Raw genomic sequence first — 21,247 nt, 5'->3', positions numbered from 1 at the left:
AAGCAGAGTACTGTGATACGTTTGCGACTCAGTCAGTTATGAGATGGTGCTGTGGGCACTGTGCACCCAGCTGCATCCATGTGATTCCTGTGTTGAGAAACAGTTGCGCCATCAGAGGAACTTAGATTGCTTGGCTCAATGCTGCTGGGAGTGACTAGGTCCTGCAAAGTAATGTGGGCAGGTAGGTAGAGGTGGCAGGAAAGTTTGGCATATGGAGGAAGTAGTTGGAGGACACGCGTGTCCCTTTCCCCCTCAGTAGCCTGATTTGGTGCTGAAATGGCCCCTTGATGGCTGATGGCTGGCAGGCAGCCTGTGTTAGCTGAAATCGCCCTGTGAGATCATTTGCTGCTGTGAATCTTCCAGAGTACCAGAAGACACTATAACCTGGAAGTTAGGGTATCTCCATTATTCTTTGACTTACACAGCATTTTGCTAGATTCTTTTTTTCCCAAGCAACATAGCTTAAATAATGTTAAATGCATCAGAGTAGGCTGATAGTCAGTGTTTATCGAGTGCCTCAGACAATTGTGCAAAAGCTGTTTACTGCCATAACCACCTCCTCCACAAACATTACCCTGTAATTATTTCAGCCTTAGCATTTCTGCACTGGAGCATAAAGCTCTCTCTCTAAGTTCGTAAGTCAGATGCCCTATGGTATTTCTTCTTCCTTGCCTGTTGCAATATTAATATTGATTAAATGGAAATCCAAATGTTTAATCATTCCCTTTTGTATTCTCTCTTTGCTTTGTCTCCTTACATAAAGAGGAAGGTGTTCAGGGCAGGGTTCATCTGTTTTCTGCATCATTTGCTTCCATAAGTAAATTATATCAATAGAAAAAAAAAGAGGAATGAGTATTAGTGGAATATAATATTCCAATCAGTGAACATAACTTGATCTAATAGGGAAATAATTTACTTAATAAGACTCTTTTCATCTGTAACTACTGATCTGAGTCTGGCTTCAGTGAATTACCTCCCAGGAGTCATTTCTTTTGTCCTGCCAGCAAATTCTCAGCCATAGCAGAGTTCATCTGGGATTTCCAAAGCAGCTCTGTTGAGGGAAAGGACCTTCCACAGCAAATGTTCAACACACAGGTAGAGAAGAGGAGGGTTTCTAGCTCAAACTGGTAGTGCTGACCAATAATGCCTTTCCACCTCCACTTTGAAGACACTAGTAGTAGATCAAACAGCAGGGAAAAGGAGTATCAGTGGGTTTTGTGAATAGAAGACTACTTTTCCCACTTTGGGGTTTTGTTTCAAGTCATCCAAAAGAGGTTAGAGGCAGAAAATTGCCCTCTTAGTAGGAGGCCATCCTGAGCTCAGAGCAAAGATGTATCTGCCATAAAATTATTCCTGAGAAAAGTATTGTGCAAATAAAATATAACAGGCTCATCTGCCCATAAGTCTAGGCAGAGACCATCAATACAATCTCTTCAGTTTTAAATCTAGATAGATTAATAATCTAGTAATCTAATAATCCAGATAGATTAATAATCTATCAAAGTAAGGTGCTACATTCTTAACTTTCAGTGGTGCTTTGCATAGTTGTCAGCAGGGGTTCCTGTGTTGTCCATCTCTTCATGTTCAGAGGGAGACAGAAAGAGGCTAACAACAACCACATCAGCACGTTTCCACAGCATTTTAAATTGCATTCATCTCTGAAAGCAGATTTCTATAGAAAGCAAGGAGCTCCAACAGCAGCCAGCAGAACTGAGTTTGAGATGAGTGATATATATGATATATGTTGTGCCTTAACAGCACAGCAGCTGGAGGTACCCAGGGTGAGGAGCAGCTCAGGACCCAATTAACCCACAACCTGAATAAAAGATGGCAGAATCATGGTCAGCAACCTGGATGCCGTGGTGTAGGATATGAGATACAGAGAGGAACCAGAAGTCATGCCACTGCTGTGAGTACACTCTAGCTTCATCTTTTAATGCACACACGAAGAAAAAAAAAAAAAAAAGTCTTAATACCTATCACAACTGCTTCTACCAAATGTCTGTACACTTTGAGCCCAGTCTTTTTTTTCTACACTTTAAATTACATCTATCCATCTGAACATTCCTAGCAGCACAAGTGCCGAGTGCTTCCTGTGACAGTCAGGATGGACAAGAAAAATGAATTCATCACATCTCCTTCACTAATTTCAGTGATTTCAATGCAGTCAGACAGCTGTTTGCCGGTGGTGTCAGCATCTCAGTGATGTGTTACTTTCTGTGACTTAATATTTTTCTTAATAGAAACATTAGAGGGAATAGAGCAGAGATGTGAAGCTGTTAAAGCAGAATGAAATGTCATCTGGGAACAAAGATTTAATCAAAATTCCCTCAGTTTGCCTATTAAGCGTTCAGGGAAATCTTGTCAAATTTAACTAAAGGCCAAAAGAATAATAAATAATAATAATAATAAATGATAATAAAAAGCAAGCAAGTACAAGGAGAAAGACACAGACAAGTAACAGGAGACTGAAACTACAGATTTTCTCTGAGAGCAAATGTAGTTATTGGCTTTCTAATCAACCCGTTGAGGTTTCTGTGGCTTCCTACTCACTGGTGACTGTGAGGAAGGATATTTAACAGGGAAGTTTACCACCTTTAGAAGTGTTTGAACATAGCCAACTAAAAATGCTTAAAATGTTACAGAGCCTATTTCTGCTCTCTCTCCAGGTACACAGACCGGTACTTCAGTGATACTGGTGCTGTTACTACTGATTTACACTTGTAGAAACCACAAAGCAGATACCAGCGAGTTTACATATCACTCTCCTGAGTTTTAGTATCCTCTTTTTTGTTTTATTTTTAGTGGCAGTTCTATTGTTTGCTTGTTTGTTATTCCAAGTATTTTTTCCTAGAATTATAATGTAAGATATTCTTGGGAAAACATCCTCATCATTTGTATGCTGTCTCCAGATTTCATTTATATTTTCATTCCTTTGCTAAATAAATAAGTAAACATGATCTTTAAGGCTAGATGGCAAGACTGTGACTACTTTCCCCATAGTCACCACAGCCATGAGACTACAGTGAAGTGTTGCAACAGTTCAGCTGGAGGAAACACACTTCATCACAAGCATTGAGTTTCCACTACAGCCTTTCCCTCTGTGGGAGCTCTAATCTGGGGCTCCCCCCTCTTCTCACCCACCATTTCTCACAAAGCATATAAGAATGCAATTACTGTTGTGAATGCAATGCACGCTGGGGTGGACAAATGGATGCAATCCTGGATGTACTATAAATCACTCAAAGTTGTTGCTCTTCCACACTACAAGTCCAACACTCTTCAACGTTATGGTCATTTTCAAGCTGAAAAAAATAAATAAATAAATAAATAAATAAGGGATTTCCTTCCAATTTAAACTTTTATACATTCCTTTGTAAGCAAAATCAAGTGGTGAATGCAGAAGAAAACAATTATTATTGTAAATTGAAAACTCTCTGGATCAAACCTTCATGATCATTATTCCTTGACCTCACACTGATGTGCAGTTTTAAAACAATTGCACTGGATTTCAGCTATGCACCTTTCATTAGTTCTTGTGGAAGGCTGATTAAGTGTCCCCTCGAGATTCAGAGAAAATTTGACATGATGTTTTTTTTTGACACTAATATCTTTCACAATTGTTGGGGGTTTAATTGTATTCTCATGAAAAATTGTATCTGTTTTCCTTGACTTTCATTGAAGTTGTCACCATCTTGCAACATTGTCATCACTTTTAAGAAATTCTATTTCTTCTGAAAAGTGAAGGGTATTAAACTGCCTCTCCCCAACAGTAAAATGAGATTCTTGACTTTGTCTGTTGAATTTTCATTAATGTTCTCTGTAGCTCTAAGCAGGAGTGTTTTTTCAGTTCTGAATGCTGACATGCAGAATTGAAATAATGGTCATTATTGCAGTCATCAGTCACTTTATTCTGAGCTATGCCTTAAGGATGCCTCATATAGTGTATGCCAACTGTCCCTTCCAGGACATCTGAGTCTGTGCTGAATTCTAATCACAAATTCTAATAGTTGGCAGTTTTTTTCCTTCTTTCTTTCTTTTCCTTTTTAATTGCAACATTCATCTCTCCTTGCCTCTCCATCCTTATATACACCTCTTCTCCTTGTTCACTATTTTGGCTTGTTGAAAATCATAAAAAAAAAAAAAAAAACACCTTCACAATTTCTTAGAAGACCTTGCAGATTTCTCTTCTATAAGTTTGCTGTATGGATCTCATCTCTCCTTTGTAATAGTGGGAATTGGAAGTGGGAAAGACCTACTGCTCTGCTGCATCGCCCTAGGGTAGGACTGAGTTTTGTGATGTACTTTCAAGACTTGTGCCTGGAGAGAAACAGCAACTAAAGACTATGCAAGGTTGTATGTTGCATCTGACATGCTAGAAATTGTACACAGAGCAGGCCAAGCTTCAGTGCATGCAGATTGCTCTGTCTCTGTTAGCCCCAAATGGGGACTATCTCACTTACTCACGTTGAGGGTTTAGTTCACTTTAAGACACCATCCCTCCTCATTCTTCCTGCTTGCTTGATTCAGCAACACCTTAGCTCTTGACTTCTCAATCACACATTCACCACGTTATGGATGTGTATATACATATACATCTCATAGAAATGAAAAGGCCTCACATAGTTTGATATTTTCTTCAAAAGCCACTCTCACATATTCACAAGAATGTATCACCCTTGTACCTTGATAATGTAAGTTTTGCTTTTTTGTTTTGTTTTGTTTTAAGTGGGAGAATAATGTTGAACACAAATCCATTCTAATCTCAAAAACTGGAGGTAAAATAATAAAGCCCTAAGGCACGTTATTACGGTTTTAAAATTCATTATTTTTAAGACTGTCTCATCATTTCCAAGGGTGTGACTCATCATTCTAGAATGCTTGGAATTAACAATACTGAATGACAGTAAAAACAAAGCTCCATCATAGCATAAGCCCTTAGGCAATACTGTAGCAATAAAACAAACACTATCATATAGCTATGAAGCTATTTCTAGGTCCCTCTGGGTGTCAGCAGGACTTAAGCAGAGCATAAAAAGAAGTGAATTTCACAACGCATCTAAGCCTTTGCGATAAAACAGCACAGCTTCTGTGGAATTAATTCTGCTCACAATGAGAAAAGTTTCCACCTCTACAGTACAACAGAACTACCTAATGAACAGTTTTATTATGAAGTATCTATCAGGTGAGTTTCTATGCAGTGTTTACACTTTTTCTGTCACTGTTGTAACTGTAGGCATCCCCTCCCCAAAGAGTACATTAGAGTTGCGTGAATTAGGAATACTGAAATGTAATAGAAAGCAGTTTTACTGCTTGACAAACTAAGCATCATTTGAAGGTTTTACAGTTTTGCTTAAAACCTCATAAACACGTGTTTGTTTTGCTAGGACAATGAAGTGCTGTTTAGCTACTGAAATCCCAATTAACTAAAATTCTGTGTTGGTGTTACTGATGTAAATCAGGCTATTAGACAGGCAGTGCAAATGAAGATGCAGAATTGGTTCCAACCATTTAGGTGCTGCTAATTGAGATGAAACGGAAGACAACACATTGAATTTAACATTGTATGTATCGACAGTTTAGTAGTCTTTTTTCATTGCAAGAATTTATGGACTGTGCAATGATAGCACCAATGAAAACATGACAATGTAATAGCACGACGCATTGTAATGCTTTATCCTTTATTGTAAAGCAATTGGGAAATATGAGAGGTGACAGAACATTACCTCCCACATTTTCCAACGAACATTCCCATACTACCGTATCTCATGGGATTGCAGAAGCTAAAACTATGGTACAGTTACTTATAAGAAGATTCTGGTCACAGCTGAGGGGTCATATTAGAATTGCAAATAAAAACAACTAAAGAGTACAGATTTTCCCAGGGGAATTTCCATATAGCAATATTTACCCCTCTATCACTATTTTGTAAGTGGTTTGCCATTTAGGTGCAGATCAGAGCAAAAAGGCCTACGTAACACATAGGAAAAGAAAGATACCTAATATGTAATTCAACAAAGTTGATAGCTCAACTGAGGAAAGGCAGAACTCAACTGAGGAAAAGGATGAAGGGAGAAATTATTTAGACTCTACATCTCAAAGAGATTTTAATGTCTGAGCTGAAAGGCAGTACTTCCCCTGACTTGTGTTTGAGAGCTGTAAACTATTCTATAGAGTCCAGGGCCTATGCCCAGACAGTCCTTCATTTTAAATAAGAAAGCTACAACATCCACCATATAAGGAGGTGCTTATATGCCACCATGTGTAATTTGAAGTACTGCGTTTTCCTTCCCTCCCACTGAATCCTTCAATTTTGTAGCAAAAATAAAAAGTATTGTGTCAATGGGAGCATACAAATGACTGAGGAGACCAGTAGTTAGAGTCACAGGTAGATAGGGTTCTGTTTCAGTAAATAGTTTACTATTTCCAGTCGAAGAGTTTTATATGGGAAGCTTCAGAGCACTTGACATCAGAATGTCATCAATGTAGAGTGCTCTAGGGTTAAGATACTTCTCTGAACAGTAGGAGTCCCTCTTCCAAATCAAGATGAGGAAACTATTGAACCAAATAAACTAAATAGTCAGTAGTACATGGCTGGTTACAAAGACCTAGTCTGCCACACAGATTATTATTTTTCTTTTGTTTTACTACTTTCAAGAACAAACTAAATTATGTTAGGAAAAGCTTTTCTCCTAGGATTCTTTGAAAGGACAAAAAAGTATGTCTCAATGGGTATCTAGGAGTAAGATTAAATTAAAGGCTAGGCAACCTACTTAACATTTTAAGGTATCCCTACGTGCCTAAACTCTTCTGTTCCCTGGCTGAAGGCTTATGAATGTAGGTCCTTCCATAGCTCAGGAAGGGCCCTATTACTTGACCATGCATTCTTTTTTGAAGTTAGGTAAGGGGACTGAGGACAGTAAAGGAGTCAAGGGAAAGCACAACTTGTCAACATCTCTAGCTGAACCTATACCAAGAAGTTGGGTTAGACAAAGAAAGATGAAATAACTTAGAAAGCCTAGGAGATTAGTCAGTCACTGAAGATAAGAAGAGGAAATCTAAATCTATTATCCACTTCAGTAAAGCAAGACTTTTGTCACAGCAGATTATTCTGGCAAAAGCTGAAGTGCATAGAGATTTTAGGTGGTAACTGAGCAGGTCTTTGGAAAATCACAATTTTCAGGGTAGTGCCTGTATGTTCATATGCACTTTATTTGTGGTCTGTGACTGTTTCCCAGAAGCACGTCTATGACTGAGTTTCTCTGAAATGAATATTTCATGCAAAATATATTTATTGGCCTGCATATCTAAATACTTGCAAGTAACAATTTTAAAATGTACTTTCTTCATGGATTGACATTTGAATTGAGTTACGATCAGCCAATCATAAAACGAAAACCCTATACCATGACTCATATGATCAAACACATGAAAGCAACGTGGTTCCTAGTATGAATATCTGAATTGCAAGCCAACATTACTCAAATGCTTGAGCTGCGGAGGAACAAAGCACATGCAAGAACAGCACCTTAATGTATTTGTGTTCATTTCTTCTATATCGTGATATTCATTCTTTCCATTAGAATTTTTATACACTGAAATTATTCTTGTCATAAAATGAATTGGGCCTTGACAGGAGTCTTGCCCCACCTGTACCTATATGTTCCTTCTGGGCAAAATTACCAGAAATAAAAATGCTATAGGGCTCATACAATAGGGTAACAAGACTTCTGGCTGAAATATATGTTTTATGAAAAGGGATGTTTTCTTCTCTCTTTAATAGTGTTGTCATGAAGAGTTGAAAGCAAGAGCCTGTAGTTTTCCAAGACGCCTGCAGTTTAAGAATAAGGACTTAGGATAGCAGATGCCTGAGTCTGAAGAAAGCAGAACTCAGAAAGCAGAGGGGTGTGCCACTGCACCTTTTGGAGATGTCTATATTTTTCTTCTGGCCTCAAGACTGGAGCTTGAAGCAAGAATGAACAAACTTCTACGTAGCCTTTCCCATACCTTGCTGTTAATTATCAGGTGTTCAGTATCAGAAACCAGAATCCAAGATAATTACACAGACACAATAATAACAATAATAATCTTGAAGTTTGATTGTAGTTTAAATATATCAGTTTGCACTCTGAGTCTGAGCCTTTATGGACAAATCTTCAAATTTTCTAAACTAGAAAACTACTGTACACTAGGATCTCAAAGGACAGATTGGCTTGTCAGTTGTTTGCTTTATATTATGTGTTTCTAGGAGCAGGCGGGAGCCTTAAGAAGAAAAGCTAAATATCACTGACCCAAGAGCTGGCATTATGTTGGTCACATAAAGTAGGAACAGAGACAGGAGAAAAAAGGGAAAAAGGCTTACAGTAAAACTGTGTATTAAGGCAGACTGAAATACACTTAAAGTACAAAAAAGGAGCATGACCACCACTGAAACTTGATGATAAGTGAGATTAATATCAAGCAACCATAGACTACATTTTTTGCAGCAAAGAAAGTGAAGCTAGAGGGAGACACAAGTACCACACACAGCTGGTCTGTTCACTAAACTGTCCTACCATCAGCATAGGTGGCATCTCAGGAAGAAAATGGTGATGCAAAGTAGAAAAAGGTGATAGAAGCATATCGGTACCAGGAAAATTACCGTGATTTCTGTTAATGTCATTTCTCGAGATACTAGAAACTAGAATTGATAAACGTGTTTATATTTTCAGTCGGGTGTGATTGCTGCACTGGAGTGGAACATATAAACAGGTGGTACTGTAGTTCAATCCTACTGACATCAAACTTTGAATGCCCCATTGACTGCAATGGAATTTGAAACTGGTCCTCTGAGGGTAACTAACCTTCTCCTGTATGTTGTATCGAACTACGCAGAAAACTTGTGTGTGACCCTTCAGAGAAACAACGGTGGTACCTCAGGCAGGGATTATATTTGTTCTTAAAAAAATTTGTACGTTATTTTTGAAGTAAGGAAGAAGGAAGAAGAAACCTTTAATGACTCAAAGATCTCTGCTCTGAAAGAACTTGAGAAGAAAATATGGCAGACCAATTCTGAAACTGTCTTATTGGAAAAGCTCTTTGAGAAGTCAAATATTTCTTTGTACCTCAACTTCTTTGGTCTTTAATGAGGAGGGTACATATGTTGAAAGCACAGGGAGAAGATGTAAGATCCCAAAAGAACAATACCAGATGATCTGAATACATTTGAAGCTTTCCTTAAAAGGTGACCTGGAATATGACATAGCATCTCAATGGTACAGTAGTGAAAACTGTTTTTCAACGTTTCTTTTTTTTTTTCTTTGTCTCTTGAATGATGTCTCTGATGCCTCAATTCAGTTACTGTTGTATTTCCTGGAAACTTTAAATTTGTGTATAGCTGGAGTTCTATATGGACCTGGATTTTATAAGATGTGAATGCTTTACATTTTTAATATGTTACCTTTGGGAACTGAGGATGCTCAGAATATAATAAAACAGGCAGAAAATGGTAGGACAAAATGGGCTGTGGACACTTTTGAGCTATTACTTGCAGACCTTGCAAAGTCTCAAACAATTAAAAGGTCATCTTAGTTTCAAAAATAGCAGGTCTTCTAGTAGAAATCCACTTTTGATTTTATGTTCTTATCAAGCACATTCAGAAGAAGTGATGAGTCAGTTGCAAATGCATCCTTGCTTTGTTCTGCTCAACACTTTCTTTTACCCACCTCTCTATCCTTCTGCACTCAAATATCTATACCACTGCCACTGAGAAGAAAGAACTGCAGGAAAGGAGAGGAAAGAGAGCAAGATGAAGCCCGCATCCATTTTTGTCAATCATATGTGGTCTTTTAAAGCAAGGGCTCAAGCAGGGACTGAAATGGTGAATAGAAACTGGGTTAACTGAATCCTACACACAGAAAAAAAAAATAATGAAAAATTACAAAGAAATAAAATTAAGTAGAGGGAACATGGGAACATGTACATATATATTGGGAAAAAAAAAAAGAGCATATAAATGCAGAGAACACTCAAAGAACATGATGCTAAAATGGAAGAAAAGAGGAGGCAGACTATTGTAAAATGGATAGTTATGTATAAAAAAATCCCATTAAAATTTTATAGACCTTCATGAGAAAGTTCTCTTCTTAAACTATGAAGTTCGACATTTTTGCAATCTGCAGGAGCAGCTATCCTGTCCAAGTACAGTTGATATAGTATCAGCCATGAGGGTAATACACCTTGCATTTGTAAACGTTTAAAAAAAAATCATGAATTGTCATACAGCACTAGCAATCACAGCAAAAAAAAACAGCTTTGGGTAGAGGTAGAGGTAGAAATAGATCCAAGGTGTCCACTCAAAACACAGACCGTTGCAATACCCACTAAAACTGAAACTATCTTGTACATAGCAAACAGCAATGGGATTCAAGTAGACTTGAAAATTAATAAGGTTAGTGGTTAAGCTTGGGACTCCTCAGGTTGATCATTTTCTATGTTTACTGAGGATAGAGAAGCTTAAGAAAAAACTTTCTTAAGAAAGGCAATTCATGTTTGTTCAGTGCTTCAGTGGAAAAATACCAGCTAAGAAGTTTTCTGTCTGAAAAATAAATAGTTTCAAAACAGAAAGCACAATAAAGGTCACACAGATTCTATTCTAACATTCAAGAACACCCAGTATTTTAAATTAGAAACTCTCTAAATCAGAGACTGTATCTTCATCTGTCTGTCTGTGGTATGCTTCCCCTGCCCTTTCCACAGCTGGATGCTTGTGTGCTGCTATGCTTAAAGTATTTGAAATAGGGTGACTTGGGATCCCAGGTTTAATCTTTCTAAAGCGAAAAGTTTTCTGAAGATTTCAAATGTTTCCTTGGGTGATCCCTCTCCAGTTGGAGTCCCTCTCCATTTGAACCTGTTGACTCAGATAGTTGTCAAGTTCAGAATCACATTTCCCATTTTCTCTCATGGGTCATGAGCAGAGATGGGAACATAGAAGATTCTAGTCTGAACATGGATTAAGAATTTGTCTATTTCTAATTTGGACACATGGCATTTAACTTCTTTGTCTGCCAAAAAAAAAAATCTAGTGGGCATGATTACTGACTTTTTTATCTATAAAGCATAATTTTCTCCATTTTTCTCATTATTTTCCATTTTTTAGACTGCATAAAAAAATACGCAGTTGAATTGGACAAGTATTACAGAATATATAAAAGATTTTCTAAGTATGCATGCACGCACTGGAAGAAAACTCAGAGCAATAGGGCTTCCCTGGAAACAAAGATTTTTTTTTTCAGTTATTCTTCTCCTGGAGAAATCATTCTCTTAATATGGTAGAGTATCCATTTCAGAGAGTTCCTTCACATTTATCTCACCAGAGTGCATGACAAAGATCTATCATGCTAACAGACGTGGTTCTTCGTGAACATGTAGAGAGATCATCTGGTTCAGCTGGCTATAGAGGAACTTCCTGGAGATAAGGCTAGGACAGTGTAATGAGTTACTTGGATGAAGTTACTTTGGGTCAAATATTTCAACATATAGGTTGTTTTTTTTTCATTTTACATACTATGTTTCTGGAGATGTAGTTCAGTGAAAAAAAAAAAAAAAGAAGAAAATGCACCACATTTTAATGCACATCCATTTTAATGGTATCAACTTAGGCCATATTATTTGGAAGGCTGATTCACTATTCGCTGAAACACTGATATAGAAACATTCAGCAAGAGGCTGCAAGGGTGATAATATCGTTTCTGATTAATAAAAGTCCTACTAATGTGCCTCAATTACCTACAATATGTGGTTTCTATAGCTCAAAGGTCTGACTCTTTTAAGCAATTTATTGCCAGTAAGGTCCAAGCCAGTGCCCCTTATAAATCTAATTCATTAAAATGCTATGCTTAATGAGAAAAAGGTTATTCTACAGAATTCAGACCGGGCACTCGTATTAAATTTAGAGATTGATAGACCTTTTCTAATCTTGCAATAACTTTTTAACATTAAATTCTCTGCAACATATTCCTCCACATTCATGGTAGTTTCAATCAAAGAAAAAAAAAAAAAAAAAGAGAGGCAAATCAGAAGTAAAACACAAACTCCCTCTTCTGCTGAAGGGCCTCCTAGAATGTCTTATTAGAAGTAGTAAGATGTGTATTTGGGCAGAAGGGATTCTGTCCTCCCAGTGTTTATTTCAGCATATAAAATATTTATTAATATATATTTTAAATGAAAAAAAATAGTGTCATAGAGTATAAAAACAGTATTATGGAGCATTAAAAAGTATGTAAAATTGAAAGCTAAAATTACTGAATTGTATATTCAGTCCAGAAAGGATGATCATGATTATTCACCTAAATCTCTGTATAATATATGTCAGAAAATTTGACCCAGCAAATCCTGGATCAAACACAAGTTTTTGCTCAGTTTTGAAAGCTGGTCTTCTATGTAGTGTCATTATTGTGCCAAGATAAAGATCCATGTCTTGTGTGTGGATCCAAAGCGATGCATGGAGTACTCAGCAAATATATTTCCTTTCAGTGATATAGCTCCAGAAAAGGTCTAGTCTGTTCTGGACCATTTGGAGTTTTGTAATTCATGTGTGCTTTCCAACAGAGAATGGGTTAATAGTAAAATGGCCAGAGAATGATGTACTGGGTCCCTTTCCCAGTCATGGATGGACGAATGTCTTTCTGGCATTGAAATAAATTTGTGTATCAAGAATAAAAGGAGTCCAGAAACACTCTCTGGCTGCAAAACGGTTTGACTTTTGGGAGCAGAGACTGTCAGTGCATACAGATGTGGCAACATTAAAATGCTACCTTCCTTCCTGTCTCTAGCACCCCACTGGATGAATTTAGGTTTATCCAGTTGCTTCAAAGCCACTTGCTGATTTTAGCCAGCCAGTGAGACACTTGGATGACAGAGAGCTGGGCTCTGCCATAATGGATTTTCACACAGACAGCCAACAGAACCAGGTGGTCACACCTTGAATTGGGCAGCAGAAACATGTCTCTAAATCATCATACTTACTGGATTCTGACCACAGTCACAGAAGACCTAGATTGTTATCCAAATGTTTTCCTTTTGGCAGCATTTTGTACACTTTTTTGAAGGAGACAAGGTGAAGCTGGAATCCACACATGGCTAGGCAAATGTACAAATGTATGCAACCTGGAAACACGTCACATCTGCTGATCGTGCGTGACTCAGTCCTGGCACCTATGAGAATAGCTCTGAGGCCATAGGAAACCCAATAGCAGAAGAAGATAGACTAAGTAACGTTCTACCCTGTCTCCCCACTCTACTGATTGCAAAATCTATTTTCACTTTGTGATCAAACATATCTTAATCAGTGTCACTGTATTTCTCATATGTCCTTATATCAGGTCTCAGTCAAGCATGGGAAGTAGATAGACTTTAACATAATCACCTTTACATGAGATATTGATTCAAATGGTGTTGTGTATCACATTGGAAGACAGCTTTCTGGCACTCCTATGCAGCAATGGTCATATTTCAAAGGCATATTTTGGAGACCACAGTTGCAATATTTGCAAAAGCCCACCTATGCATCATTTCTAGATCTGGTGGAAAATAAAAATCTATTTCTGAAAGTCTTACTGGCACTTAAGTACTTTGAAAAACGTGGCTTCATTGTGGCAACAAACATCATCCCTGTTTTCTCCATTACATGATTAACAACCTGCAGAGCCAGGAGCTGACAAGGAACACAATCTCTAAAACAGATGTCCTGTTTATCGTGTTGTTGCTTTCTTCCTAGTCAGGCTAATTTGGGACAGCTGTCTTTTTAAGAGATCTTTTGAGAGGTGCCTGCTTTTATGTTCAAGCTCCGTGAGTTTTCTAAGAAAGTGAAAAAGCTGTGATAGAGTGCGAGTCAGGTTTCCTCTGGGGTACAAATAGAAACTGGCAAACTGTTGCTTTTAATTAGGCTATAGCTGAGAAAACAACTTCCTAACTCATCAGTTCACTTGATGTTATGTTCCACCATCCCTCTTTTTGCCCTCTCACCTTTTCAGCAAGCATTGTACACGTTGTACATATAATACTGAGGTACCTAAGAACCGTAAACCAATCTTGCCACTTGACAAGTTTAACAATTCAATATTATGAAGAAAGATGATGGACTGTATGGTTGTGGTGAGAGACAAGTGTGGGGAGAGAGAGGCTGGAGAAAAGAGGAGGTGTTTTAAAATAATGCTTAAGTTCCTATCTTTTGTTTAGCACCAGGACAGAACTAATAGGAGGGCTGTAATTTGTTGATGTTTGTCATGTCCTCTTTCCTGGGGCCACTTCCTTAGAGTCCTGTAAAGACACTGTACTCTTCTGTGGGGGAGAGCTGGGTTGCAACTAATCATTTTTTGTGAATATAAATTTGTAAGTGAGGAACATCAAGACAAGGGGTGATAGAGCACATATACAAGAAACAATGTTTATGCAGGCAGTTGGCTCCGGTTACTTAACCTTATAAGGCAGAATTCAGACTGGAAAAAAAAAAAAAAGAAAGAAAGATGGTAAGTAAGAGAAAATGTATCTGTGTATTTTAGCATTCTCCTGAATCAAACTGAAAACTGCAATAAATTAAAAGCAAACTTTCCAAAGACCTTCATCAGACACTGAGCAGCATTTTTAAATGATTGATAAACAAATATAAATCTTCTGTCACACCTCTAGTATCATAATTCAAGTTGCATGCTTAGAGTAGTGTTTAAATCAGTGGTTCGTGGCAGGAAAAATAAGTAAGTCTTGATTCTCATATGGCATTGAGTTTTCCTCCTCATTTCTACCCAGAGTATTTTCCCTCATCTATGTTAACACAGGCTAACAAGCCAAGCAAATTCCTCACCTACAAGCTAGAAGAAAATGGCTGATACGGCTCTTCATCCTGCCTGGATAATCGCTGGACACGCTCTCTGTTGGGGCTGCTTAATTGTTGTTCACAGTTGCTGAATACCCCAGGGAAACCCTTACCACTGAAGGGGATTTAGAACCAGTCGCCTGATGAAAATATTGACAGCTTCTTCCAGGGAACCATGCAAAGAAACATGACATTTGGGGACTAATATTTATCACTCAACAGCAGCTGGCAAATTGCTCTCATCTGATTTGGCTGGCTGCTTCACCTTGGAAATCGATAGCAGACTGGAGATATTTCACTCTATTAGGTACTAAATATAAAGTGTATCTATATATATATAAGCTATATATATATATATAAACTATCATGAAAACCAGAAATTGCATAAAAACTTAATTTGAATGTGGGTGGTATTCTATAAGCCAAGTTGCAGCCCAGTCATTACATGTCTGCAATATATGCATAGCTGCTACAATAGGTGATTAAGTATAGTCAGCCAGCTGCGCAGCTGCTGCTGTAATTCTGGAAACTATTGGGGAGTTAATTTTATTAGTTAACGGGTTGTCTGATTAGACACTGTGGCATAGTTACCACACACAGGCATCAGGGGGCAGCACTGATAAAAGAGACCACATGCTGTAACCCAGCTGTCACATGTTCAGGGAAATGCATTGTGGAAAAGAGATGGGATCCAAAAGCTGTTTAAATAAATCTGCCCAAAGCTCAGAATCGTATCTGGCTCTAGTAAAACAGAGAGGGTTTGAGGATGAGCAATGGAGCTCTTCTGTCTAGTTCATGAAAATATCTGGTAGAGCTGTTTTATAGAAAAATTATGATCTAATTAAGAGCCCTAAGGTCTAGCTTCCCAAAGTTCAGCAAACCACTGCTTTGATGGTCTCTGCACCTATGATACACCAAACTGTGATGAGTGGAAAAGATGTTGCACAACCAACATCTGCTGAAATAGCCAAAAGGCTTTGCTGGGACTGTAATCAAAGTTTTATACCCAACATTGTCCCAGAGAAAGTGGAGGCCTGGAACTACACAGATTTTTGTGGCTCCGGACAGACAGAATCAATGCTGGGCAGTTTCTAATATTCTCTAGCAAGGCTGTTTTCAGCACTGGTGAACACAAGCAAGAGATAGCTAGTCACAAGGCAATGTCGAACTGAGGGGCATTAGCAGAGCTGTGTTGGGAACAGTGCCTGAAATAATGAAAGCTAAGGAAGGTTAGGATTAGGGAGTTTATTGGACTGATTTGTATATGATTAAGAAACTTGTGCAAACTCTACCTGTTCTCCATTGTGTAGTTATGCATCATCACTTGACCAGGACGTCACCTTCTTCACAACTTGTTTTTTGTTTATGTGTGTTCTTGTGTTGTATGTCTCCCAGCGTAAAACAAAGACAGAAAGACAAAGGTGAACTTCATGCTATTTCAGACTGCTATTATTAACAACAACAAATTCAATCAGAAGACATCTCCCTTTCTAGGACTCTACTCTTTCCTGTATACTCCCTTGCTTTTTGCTTCTTTTCTGTGTAGTTTGCTGATATCTGAGGTTTCTAGGAAACTGATTTCTGGGAAATTACTTGATTTTATATTGAATCTCTGTGATTGGCCACTGTGATGACCAAAGATTAGGCTAGGCAGGCAGAAAATGAGTTGGCATACTAACAACTGTGAGTTAACACCATATGCAAAGAGCACTCTTCCCATACAAAGATTTGATCACTTCAAATAGCTTCGTCTTGAGTTCTGTTTGCATTTGAATATAAAGTAGATGCAAACTTAGTGTTTTTCAGTGATTTTTTACATAGGTCATACATCTCTCTCCTTCTTCTTAAGTTCTCGTATTCTTTCAATGATAAATGTATCGAATCTTTCCTGAAATCAGCAAAAGAGATGTGGAAATGGGGAATACATCAATGGCTTGAATAAAAGAGACATTGTATGTTAGGTAGCTAATTTTATTTATGTTCTGACACTATTAAAAATAGACAATTAAAACCTGCATTGGATAAAATTATATGTAGGCGTGCCTCTACAATAAATTCAGTAAGTTCAACTAACCAAACAAAAATGGCTAAAAAATCCATAAACTTCATAAGTAGAGGTGGAGAGCTATAGTTCATCAAAGTTTCCTATGCTGTCAGCTGTCCATTCTGGTCTCTTCCAGTCTAGATTAAAATTGTTAGAAAGTAGCTTTGAATAAACCTTTGTCCTTTCACATCTTTTGGTCAGTTCTAGAGCTATAGAACTGAACCTTACCTCTGTTGTCAAAGCTCATGGATTGCACTCTTTCAGCAGACAACCAAGACAAACTTGGCACTGAATCGGCATTATTTATGCTTTTATCTAATACTTTTACTTGCGCATCTACATTCTCCAAAGTACTGTTTTTTGGAGCACTCTTCTGAATCTGAGCACAATTTCAGAGTACAGCTTGTGTGCTTGAGAGAGCCTTTGTACACTTTATGAATATTTTGGTAAACAAAATTAGAATGGATTTTAAATGTGAGTTTGAGACTATTTATTTTCAGCATAAGAAACCTTGAAAAGTCCCTGTGGAATGTTTTATTGGCTGAAAATTGACAGTACAAACAATAACTGAAATCTAAATTGGAAAACACACAGGCTTGTAAGTACTTTCTATTTTTTAAGTGGAAGGAAAGGGAAAACATCTGGAAAGGTTGAAACTGTTGAGAGAGGATGTCATCAAACTGACTGAAGAGTTTCTAGATTAAGTAACTTTTTACAACTTGTGTGTCTCTAAAGGATGTATAATGATGTTGAAAGTGTCTGTCTTTTTTTTTTTTTTTTAAAGATAGTCAAAGAACTTATTCAAAAGTGGAATGAATCCAAAGTAGGCTGTCTTCAAGACGTTTTTAATGCCTTTATACTGCTTTGGATCCCCCCCCACCCCCAAAAAAAAAATAATGGAAAAAGGGCAGGGAAGGAGAAGAGAAAGGAGGAAAGGACCAAGAAGCAGAAGATGGCTTTAGGGAGCAACTCACCGCCTTGCAAAAGGTCCAGTCACAGAGAGGTTCAGAAATTCTAGCATGAGTTGTATTCATTTGCAGTTCAGCAGTATAATATCAGTGAATCTTGCCTGGGGATCTGAGAAATTATTGGGTTTACTCTGAAAGGTGCAAAGTTCTCTTCACTAGCCCAACTCCTCAAATTCTGACAATTTTGCTCAGGTTCTGGACTAGCAGTCGGGGAAAGCTGGAATCCAGCTTCTAAAACTCTAGAAAACTTTTGGTTTTGATCTAACATTAAATTTCTTACTGTTACTGCAGCAGTAATTCGAGTACCCCAGGTCAGAAAACAGCAGTATGCTCAGCAACAGGTGTTTGTCACGGCTTGTGGTGGTTTCACCCTGACAAGCAGCTGAGCTCCACCAGAACCACTCTCTCACTCCCCCTTCTCAAAGGAAGAGGGGGAGAAAATACCATGAAAAGGGCTCAAGGGTTGAGATAAAGACAAGGTGATCACTTACCAATCACCTTCATGGGCAAAACAGATGCAGCATAGGGAGATTAATACAATTTATTGCCTATTGTTAACAGACCAGAGTGGTGAGAAACTAAAAGCAAACTAAAACCACCTGCCTTCCCATGCACCCTATTCTACCTCTTCCCCCTGAGCAGTGCAGGGGAACAGGGAATGGGGGCTGTGGTCAGTCCCTAACATTTCATCTCCACCACTCCTTCACAGTCACCCTCTGCCCCTGCTCCACATGGGGTCCCTCCCCTGGGATGCCGTCCTTCCCAAACTGATCTTGCGTAGGCTTCCCACAGACAGCAGCTCTTCGAGAACTGTGGAAGGGCTTTGAGGTTGGATGGGGCTTTGAGCCACCTGGTCTAGTGGCAGGTGTCCCTGCCCATGGCAGGTGGTTGGAATTAGATATTTTTTAGGTCCCTTCCAACCCAAAGTATTCTATGTTTCTATAAACTGCTCCCACACGGCTCCGTACCACAGGGTCCATCCATCACAAGCAAACTGCTCCAGCACGGGTCCCCCACGGGCGGCAACTCCCCCCAGACCCCCTGCTCCTGCATGGGCTCCTCTCCACGGGCTGCAGCTCCGGCCCGGGGCCTGCTCCTGCGGGGGCTCTCCATGGGCCGCAGCCTCCTCCAGGCCACATCCACCTGCTCCACCGGGGGCTCCTCCACGGGCTGCAGCGTGGAGATCTGCTCCGTGTGGGACCCATGGGCTGCAGGGGGACAGCCTGCTCCACCAGGGGCCTCTCCACAGGCCGCAGGGGAACTGCTGCTCTGGTGCCTCAAAGCACCTCCTGCCCTCCTTCTGCACTGACCTTGGGGTCTGCAGGGCTGGTTCTGACTCCTCACTCTCACAGCAGCTGTTCTGCAGCAGTTGTTTTTTTTTTTTTTTCCCCTTTCTTAAATTTGTTCTCACAGAGGCACAAACATCGCTTATTGGCTTGGCTCTGGCCTGCAGCAGGTCCTTTTGGAGCCAGCTGAAACTGGCCCTTATCTAACATGGGGCAGCTGCAGGACTCTTCTCACAGAAGCCACCCCTGCAGCCCTCCTGCTACCAAAGCCTTGCCACATAAGCCCAATACATAGCACTAAGATTGAGGTTTATTGAGTTGGTACACAACAGTGTATTCACACTTGTAAGATTTTTGAGCCATAAACCTATATTCCTGTGTGCCTTGTCCACACTTAAGACATTACTGTCATAATAATAGTTTTAACAATAATAGAGGATTAAAAGGGATAAGCTAGACCTTTCAACAGAGTATGTCAAAACAATAAAGCTCCAAAGAAAAAGCAGCTTTCAGCCCTCTTCATGCCTCACAGATTTTGGGTTGCTGCTCCCAGTGATTCCCAGAATAATCCTGCCTGTCACCACATTTGTTCCACTAGTTTTAAGTCTGTGACAAGTGGTCTTGTCCAAGCACAAGTCAAGGAGTGTTTTAAAAATTCAGCCAAATAAGTAGAATTATTTTAACTTTCCAAGCCTCTTTGCCTCTTTCACAATCCCAGATCATGGGGCTTTAGAGCTGTAAAGAAATCACAGGTTTTAGTTGGGTATGGGGAAAGTGCCATACAATCCAGCAGAGTCCCGTTTCATTGAGTTTTACAACATCAGGCAAAAGTTACCATTTGTTGTTGTGTGGGTCTTCTAGAAACACTTCTTCCCCTCAACAGAGCTTGATAGTTTTAGAATTAAAATTTTAATTGGACTGACATTTCCTAGACAACTGTGCTACAGCAGCCCTTGAGTGAAAGCAAAACAAAATGAAATGAAACAAAACAAAACAAAACAAAAAACCCAACCCACAAACAACAACAAAAGAAATTTGCATTTAGATGATAAAGTTATTTTTGTTGTTGTTCTTCTCTTTTCTTTTGAAGAACGTAACAAGAAGAAAACCATGATAACTTCCAATTCTTGAGATAACACCCACTTGGAGTAATGCCAGCCCTGATCAAATTAGGGGTCTGCCTCTTATTCAAATACATTCTCCCATCCCAGGCACAATATGTTCCTTTCTTTCAATTTTATTCTTTGCCTGTAGCATGTGGCAATAGAAACAAATCAAATCAGCTCATTTTGTGCTAAACGCAAAGAATGAACTGCTTTCAGTAATACACCCACATTTCCACACTTAAAAAAAAAAAAAAAAAAAAGTAAACTGTTGGCCTCATGACTTTTAAAGCTCTAGAACATTTATTTTGTTCATTAAGAAGCAGTCAGCCCTAAAAAGGGATTCAAATTGTACTGTCAAAGAAAAAATACACTTAGATGCTAAATGATGAAGCTGTAAGTGAAATGATTCAATAGTCAAAGTGTTAAATGTTTTAAAGCTGGCAGTCCCAGGATGAACAGGTTGTCCCAGGTTGTACACCTTCTGAGAGTCAGGTTAAAATGAGTTGGAAACTCCTACCCACTGTGCAATCACACCTTCACTTACAGTATAGACATAGACTAAGTTTCCTATCCATACCTGACAAGATTCTTGGGGTCTACAATCCAAACAAAACACAAAGGTGTTAGGTATAACTGATAGAGCTGATAAAAATTCCCCATACTAGCAAATTCTTGACACGTAGAGAGAGAGAGGGATAGGCTGACCTGAGGTAGTTTCCAAAACTGTGAAGCATTCAGGAGCATAAATTCTGTGACCCTCCACCTACAGACTACACCAGCTGATCACTAAACCAGAAACTAGTTTCCAGGAATGGGAATTTTCCTTCCTTGACTACTTTAGAAGTAGGGGAAATTAAAGTGTGAGAGAACCACCACAACCTTCCATCACCATCCAGTCATGCCAAAGCCTAAGTTAATGTCAGCCAAGCTATGAATGTCTCAGAGTATGGTAATTTTCAGGAACGAGACTTTGTGGCACTGGCACCTGGATA

At 38.9% G+C, this 21,247-nt stretch overlaps 1 long non-coding RNA gene across 1 annotated transcript; it reads right to left on the bottom strand.

Moving 5' to 3' along the window:
* Nucleotides 1-1,870: 1,870 nt before the first annotated feature.
* On the bottom strand, nucleotides 1,871-19,283 carry LOC310897746. Its single transcript, XR_014582529.1, has 3 exons — nucleotides 17,870-19,283; nucleotides 16,144-16,239; nucleotides 1,871-3,305 (listed from the first exon to the last, which is right to left on the bottom strand). It is a non-coding gene; the product is annotated as an uncharacterized lncRNA (long non-coding RNA).
* Between the last annotated feature and the right edge of the window lie 1,964 nt (nucleotides 19,284-21,247).

Source organism: Anser anser (genome assembly GCF_964211835.1).
Source record: "Anser anser genome assembly, chromosome: 3".
Taxonomy (NCBI): Eukaryota; Metazoa; Chordata; class Aves; order Anseriformes; family Anatidae; genus Anser; species Anser anser.
This window is presented reverse-complemented; position numbering and strand designations above follow the sequence as displayed.